This window comes from Dendrobates tinctorius, unplaced genomic scaffold (genome assembly GCF_039654945.1).
Source record: "Dendrobates tinctorius isolate UK_male_01 unplaced genomic scaffold, ASM3965494v1 ptg000326l, whole genome shotgun sequence".
Classification (NCBI taxonomy): Eukaryota; Metazoa; Chordata; class Amphibia; order Anura; family Dendrobatidae; genus Dendrobates; species Dendrobates tinctorius.
Window position 1 is genome coordinate 13,869,172 of NW_027361993.1, and position 12,977 is coordinate 13,882,148.

General features: G+C 42.8%; 1 protein-coding gene across 10 annotated transcripts in view; it reads right to left on the reverse strand.

The window, feature by feature from the left end:
• KCNAB2 (potassium voltage-gated channel subfamily A regulatory beta subunit 2) overlaps nucleotides 1–11,032 on the reverse strand; it is a 356,959-nt gene extending 345,927 nt beyond the window's left edge. For 6 of the 10 annotated variants that reach the window (XM_073561788.1, XM_073561783.1, XM_073561785.1 and 3 more), the window contains exon 1: nucleotides 10,836–10,973. The gene's annotated coding sequence lies outside the window, so the exon portion shown is untranslated. Of the gene's footprint in view, nucleotides 1–9,376; nucleotides 9,674–10,828 lie in introns of those variants that run through there. The other 4 variants (XM_073561784.1, XM_073561780.1, XM_073561778.1 and 1 more) reach the window with 3 other exon arrangements.
• Between the last annotated feature and the right edge of the window lie 1,945 nt (nucleotides 11,033–12,977).

Consider the following 12,977-nt stretch of genomic DNA (forward strand, 5'->3'; position numbering starts at 1 on the left):
GTTAAATTAAAAACACAATGGACATTAGTAATCTCTTTTTTTTTTTTTTTAAATGAAAGTTGTCTATTAAACTTTAATCTAATGTTCACTTAATTAACCTGGTTAAAAGGACCGAATAAAAAGTATTACGTGATCCTACCGGTGCACTTCCTACAGTTATTTGATCATTGGAATTAATACGCATCCATCAATGGAGCCATAATGTGACCAGGACAGATTTTTATCTTGAATGTAAATAATAATAGGTCCCATTCAAAGAGCACAAATAGATAGCTTGAAAATCATAACATATAGAACAGATACAAAGAAAATAAGAAAACAGTATAATTTACTGTGAAATTAAAGGGAACCTGTCGGCACATTTTTTTTTACATATGTGGTATGGATGTATAGCCGTCCTTACCACCCAATAAAAATTATTAGCTTTTATGTAGAGATCTGATGTACCAGCAGTATCGAGAAATGTAGTGTTAAATCCATATTAAAATTGGTCTGGAAGTGCACCAGGGGCGTGTCAATTCACCTGGTAGAGGCGGTCTGAGTGCACTGACACACCCCCAGGGCACTTCCAGCCTTATTTGAATATGGCTTCTATTCCAGATTTCTCATATTGGGGGCAAGTGCCTATACAGTCAAACAAAGGTTTCCATATGTAAAAATGTGATAACTGGTTCCCTTTGATAAATATAGAAGCTCATAAGCAAGAAAACTTACAAAGGGGGACCTAATCTTAAAAATTGGAAAAGGAAACAAACCTCAAATCCTGTAATCAAAATAAAGTGGCTGTCCAGTATTAGAAAAAGAGTACCATACCCGTACATGGGTTGTGTGGGCAGGAGTGGCACTTGTTTTTTTTTTTTTTTTTTTTTTTTTTTTTTTTATAAGCTTGTTTTCTAATTCTGTACAAGCTTTTCATCGAAGACTCCAAAGGTTTTGTCAGTACTGAACATGACAAATCATGACAGTGCCAGGAAGAAATGGGGACAACACTGCACCTTGTCTGTTTTATAAGATCACACTACCAAAATCAAGAGGCCACAGTAAGAACAGCATATGTAGTCATGGACTGATCGTGATTGGTAAAAGACCCCGACAAAGCTGCATTCTGTCACAAGTAACCTTCAACTTACATGCAGAAATATTTGAGGAATGAGGGCTTGGACGAAATAAATATTTGAGTGGCTATCGGTGGTAAAAACATCAACAATCTATGATAATCAGAAGATACAACCCTGCTCTGCTTGCAGAGAACAAGAAGGATTTGGAAAAGCTTATCTGCGGGTTAGGGAAGAGAGTGAGGAACGTCAAGAATAAAAAAAAAAAAAAAGATCATGACAACAGCGCAAACGGCTAACATCAGTATCAAGGTTGACAACGAGGCGATCAGAGTGATCGACGATAACATATTCTTTGGCTCTAAGATCAGCTGCGATGGCGACAGCACACTTGAGGTGAAACAATGCATAGCACTTGGACGGGAGGCAATGGTCAGCATAAACAAGATATGGAAGAGCAGAGACATGACCCTAAGTTGCTACTAAATGCAGATTTGGCCACCGCAATTGTCTTCCAAATAGCAACATAAGGATGCAAGACCTGGACACTCAAGATGGCTGACCAGAAGAAAATTGATACATTTGAACCGTGGTGCTAGAGGAGACATCTATGGATTCCATTCCATGGGCAGTGAGGATCACCAACAGAGGTGACTTGGACAAAGTCAAGCCAAAATTTTAGCTGGAGGCAAAGATAACCAAACAATTATTAACTTATTCTGGCCATATAATGTGGAGTCAGGTGCTGGAGAAAGACGGTGCTTGGATTGGTCAGTGACAAAAGAAGATGGCCAAGAACCTGCTGGATCGACACATGGGAATGGTCGACAAACTGAAAGAAGCAGCGTGGGATAGAACTGCCTGGCGAGCAATGATTGATAAAATGCCCAAGAGTGGGACTGAAAAGGCTACGGTTAAGTGAATTCATAACAGGCTCAGTTATTGCACTCAAAAGCGTGGTAATAAACGGCTGTACATCCAGTTGGAAGAGTGTTTCAAGTGGGGTACTGCAAGGCTCTGTCCTGGCCCCATTGTTGTTCAACATGTTTATAAATGATCTAGATAAGGGAACTGAAGGTAAACTAATCAAATTTGCAGATGATGCAAAGCTAGGAGGGATAGCTAACAGTAGAGAAGACAGAGAAAAAATTCATAAGGATCCAGATAAGCTTGAGCAATGGGCAGCGACTAATAGAATGGTACTTAACAGGGAGAAATGAAAAATTCTACATCTGGGCAAGAAAAAAAATTACATCTATAGAATGGGAGGAACAGAACTAAGCAACAGCACGTGTGAAAAAGACTTGGGTATATTAATTGATCACAGACTGTACATGAGTCAACAGGGAGATGCAGCAGCAAAAAACTTTGACAGTGAGGGAGATCAATGAGTGGAACAAGCTGCCTAGAAAGGTGGCGAGTTCTCCTTCAATGGAAGTCTTCAAACAGAGGCTGGACAGATATCTGTCTGGGATGGTTTAGTGAATCCTGCAATGAGCAGGGCGTTTTTTACAGGACAACCCTGGAGGTCCTTTCCAACTCTAACATTCTATGATTCCATGAGTCACAGTCGACTGAATGGATGAGAGAGAAAAATTATCTTGAAAAATACCTTGAACAACAACTAGTATGGCCACCGTTAAAGCCCTCATAGGAGAGGTCCCACACCTTTTCCAAATTAAATGCTATTGCAGTAGCTCGGACTGAGCATTTAGAACTCTGGAAAAGCAGGGAATATAGAACTGAAACATTGAATTCACATAGTGAATCGTCACACAGACACAAGAGAGCGTACCATCAGAACAAGTCTATGAGCTGGTACCCCAAAAGATTACTAGAAACAACTCTGAGGAGAAATGGCCCACAACTAATCAAAGTTTCCGCTAATCTGGACAGACACAGGTTGCAAAGCAATAAAACCCTTCAGTCGTGACCAAAAATTTCAATATGTCTAAAAATTATTCTAGGTGGACTTCCCCCTTAAGAATGTAATCCCAGTGAGGCTTTAAAGGGAATCTGTCTCCCCATTTTAGCCCTTTAAGCTGCGGCCACCGCCATCAGGGGCTTATCTACAACATTCTATAATGTTGTAGATAAACCCTGATGAAACCTGAAAGATAAGAAAAACCACGTTAGATTATACTCACCGGGGGACGGAGTCAGGTGCAGTGGGTGTCGCAGTCCGGCGCCTCCCATCTTCTAGAGATGACATCCTCCTCCTTGCTTCTCCCTCGGTTCCTGCGCAGGCGTACTGATTTGCCCTGTTGAGGGCAGAGTAAAGTACTGCAGTGCACAGGCGCCGAGAAAGGTCAGAGAGGTCCGGCGCCTACGCACTGCAGTACTCTGCTCTGCCCTCAACAGGGCAAATCAGTACGCCTGCGCAGGAGCGTGATTGAGAAGCAAGGAGGAGGACGTCATCGTTAGAAGATAGGAGGCGCCGGACGGGATGGCGACACCCATCAGACCGGACCGAACGCCGGGTTGAGTATAATATAACTCGTTTTTCTTATCTTTCAGGTTACATCGGAGGCTTATCTACAGCATTATAGAATGATGTAGATAAGCCCATGATGGCAGTGCCGGCAGTTGGTAGGGCTAAAATGGGGTGACAGATTCCCTTTAAGACCCAGACAAATTCAATTGTGCTGCTTTTACCTGCAGAACTAGAGTACATTGCTGACAAGCTGCATCTGCTATTCATTTAGCATGACATAAGATATAATTTACATTATTTCCCCTGACGAGGTATGACTGGTTTCCTGCAGACATTTTAAACTGGTTCCATTACAGACAAATGTGCTTGTGGTTATGTTATAAGAATGACTGTCGATGGAGAAACTTCAATGAACCGGAAATTGGTGAGAAGACTGATGACTGTATAGTTTCTGCAGAGTACACTGTATGGCTCCATATAGGTTACAAGAAGAATATATATATACACACACACACACACATACACACAGATGCATCTCACAGAATTAACTTTTTGATGACATTCTAATTTATTTCAGTTCTTCAATACAAAAAGTGAAACTCATATCATAAAGAGTCATTACAAACAGAGTGATCCATTTCAAGTGTTTATTTCTGTTAATGTTGATGATGGTTTCGGGAGCCATGTCATCTGCTGGTGTAGGTCCACAGTGCACTATCCTCTGCCGACAAGCTTTTTGGAGTTGGAAATTTTCATTCTCCAGCAGGACTTGGCACCTGTCCACACTGCCAAAAGTACCAACACCTGGTGTAAAAACAACAGTATCACTGTGCTTGATTGGCCAGCAAACTCACCTGACCTTAACCCCATAGAGAATCTATGGGGTATTGCCAAGAGGAAGATGAGAGACACCAGACCCAACAATGCAGACAAGCTGAAGACTGCTATCAAAGGAACCTGGGCTTCCATAACACCTCAGCAGTGCCACAGGCTGATGGCCTCCATGCCACGCCGCATTGATGCAAAAGGAGCCCAACCAAGTATTGAGTTGAGTGCATCATTTTTTCAAGCTGGTGTTATAAAGTTTTTTAATTTACTGAGTTAATGACTTTTGGGTTTTCATTGGCTGTAAGCCATAATTATAAACAGAAATACACACATGAAATAGATCACTCTGTTTGTAATGACTCTAATATTTGAGTTTCACTTTTTATATTGAAGAACTTTAACAAATTAACTTTTCGATGATATTCTAATTTTGTGACATGCACCTGTAAAATATAATATAAATTTTTTTTTATTAAAATGAGTATTCCAATAAGAAGGTATCACCTATCCATAGGATAGATCCTAACTCCTACATTGGTGTGGGGTCCTCTGCTGAGAGCCCCACCGATCACCAGATAGAGGTATACAGCCCTTGACCACCTCTGACAGTCCCATAGACAATGAATAGAGTGGCACTGTACATTCTCTACCACTTTCCCCAAATCTGGCAATTTGTGGGAGGGACTAATCATTTGGATACCCACTAATCTAAAAGTTGGTATCTATCCTTCTTACTGGAACACCTTTTTAATCATAAAATAAAACATTCAGAATATACTGGAGTCATCGGTCTATAGAGTTGATAGAAACTTTATGCAGAAGAAGCTAAGCAGCATATCCGCAAAGGGGACATATTATTCATCTTACAAGTTTATGGCATATCCTTTAACAAAGAATTGACAGGTTTTCATTGGTTGTCACCCATCTTTCCCATGAAAACTTACTTAAAGGGATCCTATCCGAACATTTTTATATGGCAGTAGTATGGCTATAAAAACATTTGCCCCCCTATAAAATGATACTTTTTTTTAGTAGAGATCCCATGTGCCAGTAATGAGAAATCTAGAGAAAAAGTCACATGCAAATCTGGCTAGAAGTTCCTTGGGGGCGTGTCAGTACACTCTGAAGAATCAGTTCAAATGACACGCCTCCAGTGCACTTCCAGTCTGATTTGCATACAGCTTCTAGTCTAGATTTCTCATGACAGACACATGGGATCTCTGCAATAACAAAAAAAAGTGTAAATTTTATAAGGGGAAATGCACCTATATACAGCCATGACACTACTACCCCCATGGAAAACATGCTGACACCTTCTCTTTAATTACATTTTGGAACAAATTGAAATAAGAGAGACTCTAATCAACAGGCCACGTCTGGTGTTGCAGTTTAGTCCCACAGACCTGGCGGAGGTGAGGGTAAGATACAATTGAAGATACAGCCCATTAAGAATTGCACTATATTGGGGTAACAAAGCAGTTACTAGAAAAATGCATTTTTTATGCTGTCTCCATTTCAATTGCCAGATCCCTAAAGATGATAAAGGAATCAATAACCGTATTCATGTATAAATCTGATGACAGGGTGCGATGCACACACCAGCCATGGGTTTCCTAACCATATATGAGGTGGTTGAGTTCAGGTGCAGACCTGTTGCCGGTCCGGACATCATGGTCTGTACTCAGACCGCAAAACACTGTTCTGCAAATCAAGCCTATGTGGTAAAGAATGCGATTCAGGGGTTAAAATATATTGAAATATGGTAGATTTGTTGTAGAATTTTCTGGATAATTCATGTGAATGGAGTTTGCAGAAATGACATTATTCAAGTCTGCAGCATGTGAACTCATCCTTATAGGTTATGGTCAATGTAATTTATGATCATTCCATCCCTGCAGTCATGATCCAAATAAACCAATTCCATGTCAGCTACTGCTACAACCCAGCGATCCAATATGAACAAGCAAAGCTGCAGTGCAAAGCATGAGGGATAGACTGATGAAGTAAGACAGCAGTGACCTAATGAAGCAGAGAATAAATGAATAAAAATCCTATATTACACTGCACTGGTGCCACCTCGGGGCATCAACAACCGGAGGAGCAATCACATGACTGCTGCAGTCAATCAGAAGCCACTGACTGGCTGCAACAAAGTGACACCAGCCCTGGATGTTGATGCCCTGCAACAGGCGGAGGGCAAACTACCAAGTGCAGAGGAACAGCAAAACATCCACTTTGAATAGCAATTCCCTCAACACCAGAATTACTCCTAGAAAAAACTTTTTTTTTATTGTTTATATTTTTTTTAACCGATAGCACTTGGACGTTTTATAGCGTATGGCTGTGATTATCTTTTCACAGTCCAAGTTTGGTCTACAAATCGTGAAAAGTCAGAAAGGTTCAAGAAAATAAATAAACTGCGTACTGATGCCATCCGAGCTGCATCGGTGCACCGTCTATTTTTACTAAGTGGTTGCTCAGAGAACTTTAGGAAATGTCCAACAATAAAAAGCAGATAAAACATTAAAAATGGATTTATGGACCAAAACCAGATGAAAAATCATACATTTTTAGGGCACGTTCACACTGTCAGTATTTGTCAGACAAAACCAGGAGTGGAACAATCAGAAGAAAAGTATAATAGAAACATGACACCACTTCTGGATTTATCACCCTCTCCTGGTTTTGGCTTTCAAATACTGGGGTAAAAAAAACTCAAATAAACAGCTTTTGCGAAGAAAGAAACTCATGTGTGAACTTGTCTTAACTTCGGTCCAAACTACTGATCAAGACATTAAAGTTCCCCCAAAATGTAATGTTAACAGTCTGTGGTCTGTGCCATCCCAATGGATCTCAGCAACTAATTTACACAGTTCTGACACTAATATTACGTCATTTAGGGATTCCTTTGAAGAGACTCTGCCGGATTTCGTCCACGAAACTATATGTGCATGTAGCTCTTTCAAAGACAAGCCCAGCAATACCTGTACATGTCCAGTCTGTTCCTCCATTGCTGAGAAATCAGAGATTCTATTTTTATGGGCTAAAGGACTATGGTAGATCTGAAGCCTCTGTAACTCCAGCTCTATTCGCCACCTCCTGCAGCTTGACTGACAGCCTCTATGCTATGTGACTGTATCCAAAGGAGTCGGGAGTCAATAAGGAGGAGGCAATGCTGGGCAGGGAATAGAGCTGGAGCGACAGAAGCTTTGGATCTACCATAGCTCTTCAGCCTCATTTACATATTAATTCAAATGCTGATTTCTCAATAACAGAGGAATGGACCGGCCATATAAGCTTGCAGTCATCTTTCCTTTCCCCATGCATACACCTATCCAGACTATGCTTACACAGAGTAAGGCTCTGTTCACATCTTCATTTGTGTATACCATTTTAGGAACAGACAATTGGAACAGGCGATCCACTGCACAAATTATATACAATTGGAACAGGCGATCCACTGCACAAATAAGGGAAGCCAATCTGAGTTCTGTTTTTATTAAGAATGGAAGTACACATTGGGGAAAAAAAAAGTCCTGCATGCACATTCTAAAAAACGAACACCAAAAGTGTCCCCTAATAATCAGCGGAGCCCCCATTTCACTTGGTACCAGCAGGCAGGCAAAAAAGGGCCCCTGTGCAAGAACAATATATGGGCCCTTTACAATCCAATCGCTCATCATAAGATACAATGCCACCTATTCTGGAGGTGGTAGTGCCCCCCTTACCTCTTGCACCCCTGTTATGATGATGGCTGCCCCTGCTGCTTTAAGCATTTCCCTTTAACCTGTTGCATATAACCGACAATGAATGATACAAGAAGGAGCATGGGTCATTTCTCATCAGGGGCGAATACGGTATATCATTGGGTACAACCTGAGCAGCCACACAGGAGTCCAAGAGGTAAGGGGGCCCACTTACACCTCCAAAGCATTTAGCATGATCCTGAGCTATTGGACTGCAAAGGGTCCATATATCGTTCTTGCACAGAGACCCTATTCTGTCTGTGTCCGCCAGTGGTAGTGAATGATGTGTGGTCCACTAGGCTCTGCGTAGGATGCCTGTACCCCTTAGGGACCCTCACAAGCCCCAAGAATATTACAGGCTGAACAGTTATGGTACACTTCCTAGGAGAAGGAAAGGATCCTGATCGCTTCTATACGCTTCTCCCTTTACCCGTTCTCTTGCAATACCAGCTATTTTCTCTCTCGTAAGGAAATGCTGATTGGACTCCTACTTTAAGACATTTTGGAACTTGTTCATCACTCAACACCAAACATCTTCACTGATTTCAATGCAGATCTATCAACTCCAAAAATTAACACTGTCCCTGATAAAGTTATAGGATGGACACCCCAAGATATGGATGTGACCACTAGCAGTGCAGCAGAATTGGGTGCATGGCTTAACACATTGATGCAAGGGTCATAAAAATCCGTAAGTTCCAGGAGCCTGGTAACGTTACGTCAGATGCCAAGTAACTGCGGCATTCCCCTTTAATAGATAGCCAGCTGTTCAGTATACATTGTTCGGCTCCGCCACGCACAGGCTTTCATACAGATTTATGCCCATTAATGCCATTCTCCATACGAGCTTTTCTTACTGCAGTGCACGTATATGGAACTGTCCTGGAGGCTCCGCAAGTACGACGGGCACCAGATCTAGAGTCAAAGATGGTTCATGGAGTTAAGACCCAACCAGCGACTTAGGCAGCACGCAAAAATACACTTCATATTAAGTCAGTGCATGAGGAAGACGCAGGCTGCTGTCAGCGAGCGGCAACATCAAAGTGTCACATCACCTGCCACCCAGACCAATACATCACACACAATACTGCACCCGTCCATCCAATTGGCCTGTATGACAACGCACCAGTGCCAAAGCCTGCAGGCTAGAAAATGTGCCACGGCGGAAATCCCATCTAATCATGGATATCACCCTCTGCTAAGTGATTGCATTTCATTCTCAACGACAAATTAAGTAAATGATCAAATAATCTACTGCAGACACAATACAGAGAAAATGACAGCAGCAAAAGGCAAGGAGATCGTTAACTCACTTCTGCGGCAATGACATTGACCGGTCTGCAGAGGGACCACACGACCCAATCACTACTGACAAGTAGGGGATGGCGCCTGCTGGACCCAAGTGTTCACAGCAATGCAGGGTGGAGAATTGGGTGGTGGAAAAAGGAAGGGGTGGGGGGACAAATGATGACACAGCAAATCCCCAAAGTGTTGCAATAAACACAACTGTCACTCAGTGGCATGCAGTCCTGCACAATATGCCAGCGCCACAGCTGCACGGACACACGCGGCTTTATTCTGCAGTCAAGGAAATGCAAAAATAACGCTAAAAAGGGTTAAAATTATAAATCTAGGACAAATCTGCAAGAGAATGTGGTTGAGCGCTGCTCTAAAGGCTTTCAGTCTAGCAGCATAGCCGCAGCACAGGAAGGGGAGGGAGGGGGCCGCTGGCACATTTTTTACGCCAGTGGTCCTTATTCTACACTGTGTGGACTTATTGTGGGGAGATGACATACTGAAATGCAAGTGGATTCGGTCACGGATGGGGGCTATGGAGACATAGGAGGGGGGCGGGGAGTGTATAAAGCAGCATGTTTATTATTGGACGGATACAAAACTGCAACATTAAATACAAAGCAGAGCAAGGCTTCCACTGCGGAGGACAGGGTGCGATACGTCATAGTGCTGTGCCTGGGTACATGGGCTATATTATAGGGAGTGTGTGTACCTATAACAGAGGAGGGTGTATGTATATATGGTTCATAGTGCATGGGCAATTGTGTGTTCCAGTGTGTATATTATAGCATATATGTTATAGGGTATGTGCAAGTGTGTATATACACACATAACATATGTAGTGTATATATATATATATATATATATATATATATATATATATATATATATATATCTCTCAACAGTAGAGTGTGCCTATATAAACTATATTATAGTGCATATCTATACCTTACAAGGATGATGTAGATTATAACATAATGTATACACTGATTTACAGTATAGTATGTGTACAAATGTGATATTCTATATGATCTATATTAAGGTGTCTGTGTATAAATATACTATAGGATGATGATGTATATATGTGTATTATAGTTTGCAAATGAGTAAATACGATGAACTATATTCTAGAGAATAAATCTAACTATAATTGCAATGACATATTAGAATGTATATATAATGATCTACAGTATAGTGTGTAGCTATTTGTGATGTATAGTAGAGCGTGAGATATATATATATATAGCCCGCTGCCCTATATCTGTGCGTGTATATATACAGTATATATCCTCTCTCATTTGGTCTGCTGTTATAGTAGCTATATATATATATACACACACGCAGGTGACATATCCCGCGCCACACACAAGGTGCACACACAATAAGTCCCTGTGTATGTCAGTGAGTGAGCGCCCCAGATTGCACTGACAGCTGCGCGGTGTCGGTGACTAGGCGAGAGGCAGACTCACTGCGCACCTGCAGCTTGTGTTCCCCGCAGCCGCCTCCTCCTGCAGCACCGGGGCCGCCACCGCTCGCCTCTGTCTCCCCCGCAGTCCCCGTTGTGTCGCCGCCGCCTCCAGTTCAGCCCGCACCGCTCACCTCGTGGGAGAGCAGCTGTCCAACCCCGCCCACTGCCAAGCAAAAGTCTATTCTCCCGGCTCCATAAACAGTACGCTGATTGGCTCAGAAGTGTGTCAATCAACCAGGCGACATCTCTAATTGGCTGGCTGTAGTGCAGGTCTGATTATTTCTTGCCTGGATTGGTGGATTGGTGTGTCAATCATTTTGACGCATTCGGTATAAAAATGTCTTTATTGTCTAGACTGTGTTTAGCGAGCTGTGGTTCTGTTTGTGCGGCTGCAGCGCCCTAACTGGAAAGGAAGGAGTAAGTATCTGTATTCTCCTCAGGTGACTGACACACTTTATCCAGATGTTTCACTACAACTCCCAGAATTCTCAGGCAGAAAAAATGAATGGAGGAGATTCCTGGGAAATGTAGTTATAAAGAACAGCTGGAGACCTGTGGACTGCTGCAGGAGTTTCCAGATGTTACTATCCACAGGGAATAGAATCAGAGAACAGCTGAAAAGCTACAGAATGTGGGAGTAGCAATCCAGCTGAAGAACTACAACTCCCAGAATCCCCAAGCAGTGTCATTAATGGAGGGATGCATGGGAAATGTAGTTGGTAACTGTTGGGTGGTTGCTGCAGTACTGATGTTTCACCCTTGGCATAGTGTGGGTGGCTGAGCGACCATGGCAAGGCACAGATTTACACCCCCTAACCTATCCTGTGAATGTTAGCACAACCCCAGTCCCCTCTCCAGGTCAGTATTACTCCCATTGTCTCCTGGACACATGTACTAAGGTACTTTAAGAAAATACAGATATAATTATAGTTTACCCTTCAACTCGCTAGTTATTTTTTGCCTTTTGCTGAAATCTGACATAAAAAGATATAAATTAATTGTTATTGGTTTTATTCATTTTTGTGTTTTTACTCTAGCTCTATCTTGAACCCTATTCCTATCCCCAGTCCTATCTATCTCGGGCCCCAGTTCTATCTATTGTAAGGGTAGGCCAGGACTATAGTCGTGGCCAGAGAGACGGAAGCATCTGTGTCCCAACCTTCCCTCACAGAAAACTGTAATCGACTGCTCAGCGTACCTGCATCTTCAGGTTCGGGTCCCCCTGGGCACTTCCCAAGCGGCGATGGCCCTTCTCCGAGGCGACCCCCAGTAATGGAGACATAGTCCAGAATAACTTGAACATTTTCTTTACTAAGAACTTCACACATTATATCCACAGTTGGCACGTCATGGGATTCACATTCAACTTCACTTGTTTCCTCAGCTTTCCCTACTTTGCTGGCGCCTCTGTACGGCACACGTCCGTAACGGACCGTCTTAGAATGCTTCCCAGCGTCTTCCTGGCCTAACCTCACCATGATGACCATTCCTTCTGCCTGTTTCGCCCAGGCTTGAAATCATCCGCAGCCCGGTTTAGTTGCCTCTGGATTAGCATCCAGCCCGTCTGTACCGTTCCCTGTGAAGCTTCAACTCCCTTCTGTTCCTCACTCCAACTGAATCCCGCCTTAAAAGCGTCCACCCAAGCTATGAGTCGCCACATCTTCCTACTGTACTGGCCCTCTGCAATGATGCCCAGTGGCCATGGATAACGTGGACTGTCACTGCTTAACGTTGCGTGGCTGCCAAGCCACCCTGGGCCTATAGCCCATGTGGGCACTTCGGGCACCCTGGCCCCGTCTGACTAACTTCCCTTCTGCTTTAACCTTAACTCCCGGCAGCCCCTCCTACACTTAACCCTATACTATTTACTAACTGTTCTGTATACTAGAGAGCCCCCCTGTAGTGTCTAACCAAGAGCACTACGCTTTCCCTATACTGTACACGAAACATAGTGAACATTATCACACTATATGCAATAAAGAACATGGAGACAAAGCAATGGTAATACCCAGAAGGGGTAGCAATATCAGTATGCAAAAAGGCATAAATACAACAATGAACATTATTAACTTAACCCCTTTACACTATCTCGGGCCCCAGTCCTATCTATCTCGGGCCCCAGTCCTATCTATCTCGGGCCCCAGTCCTAT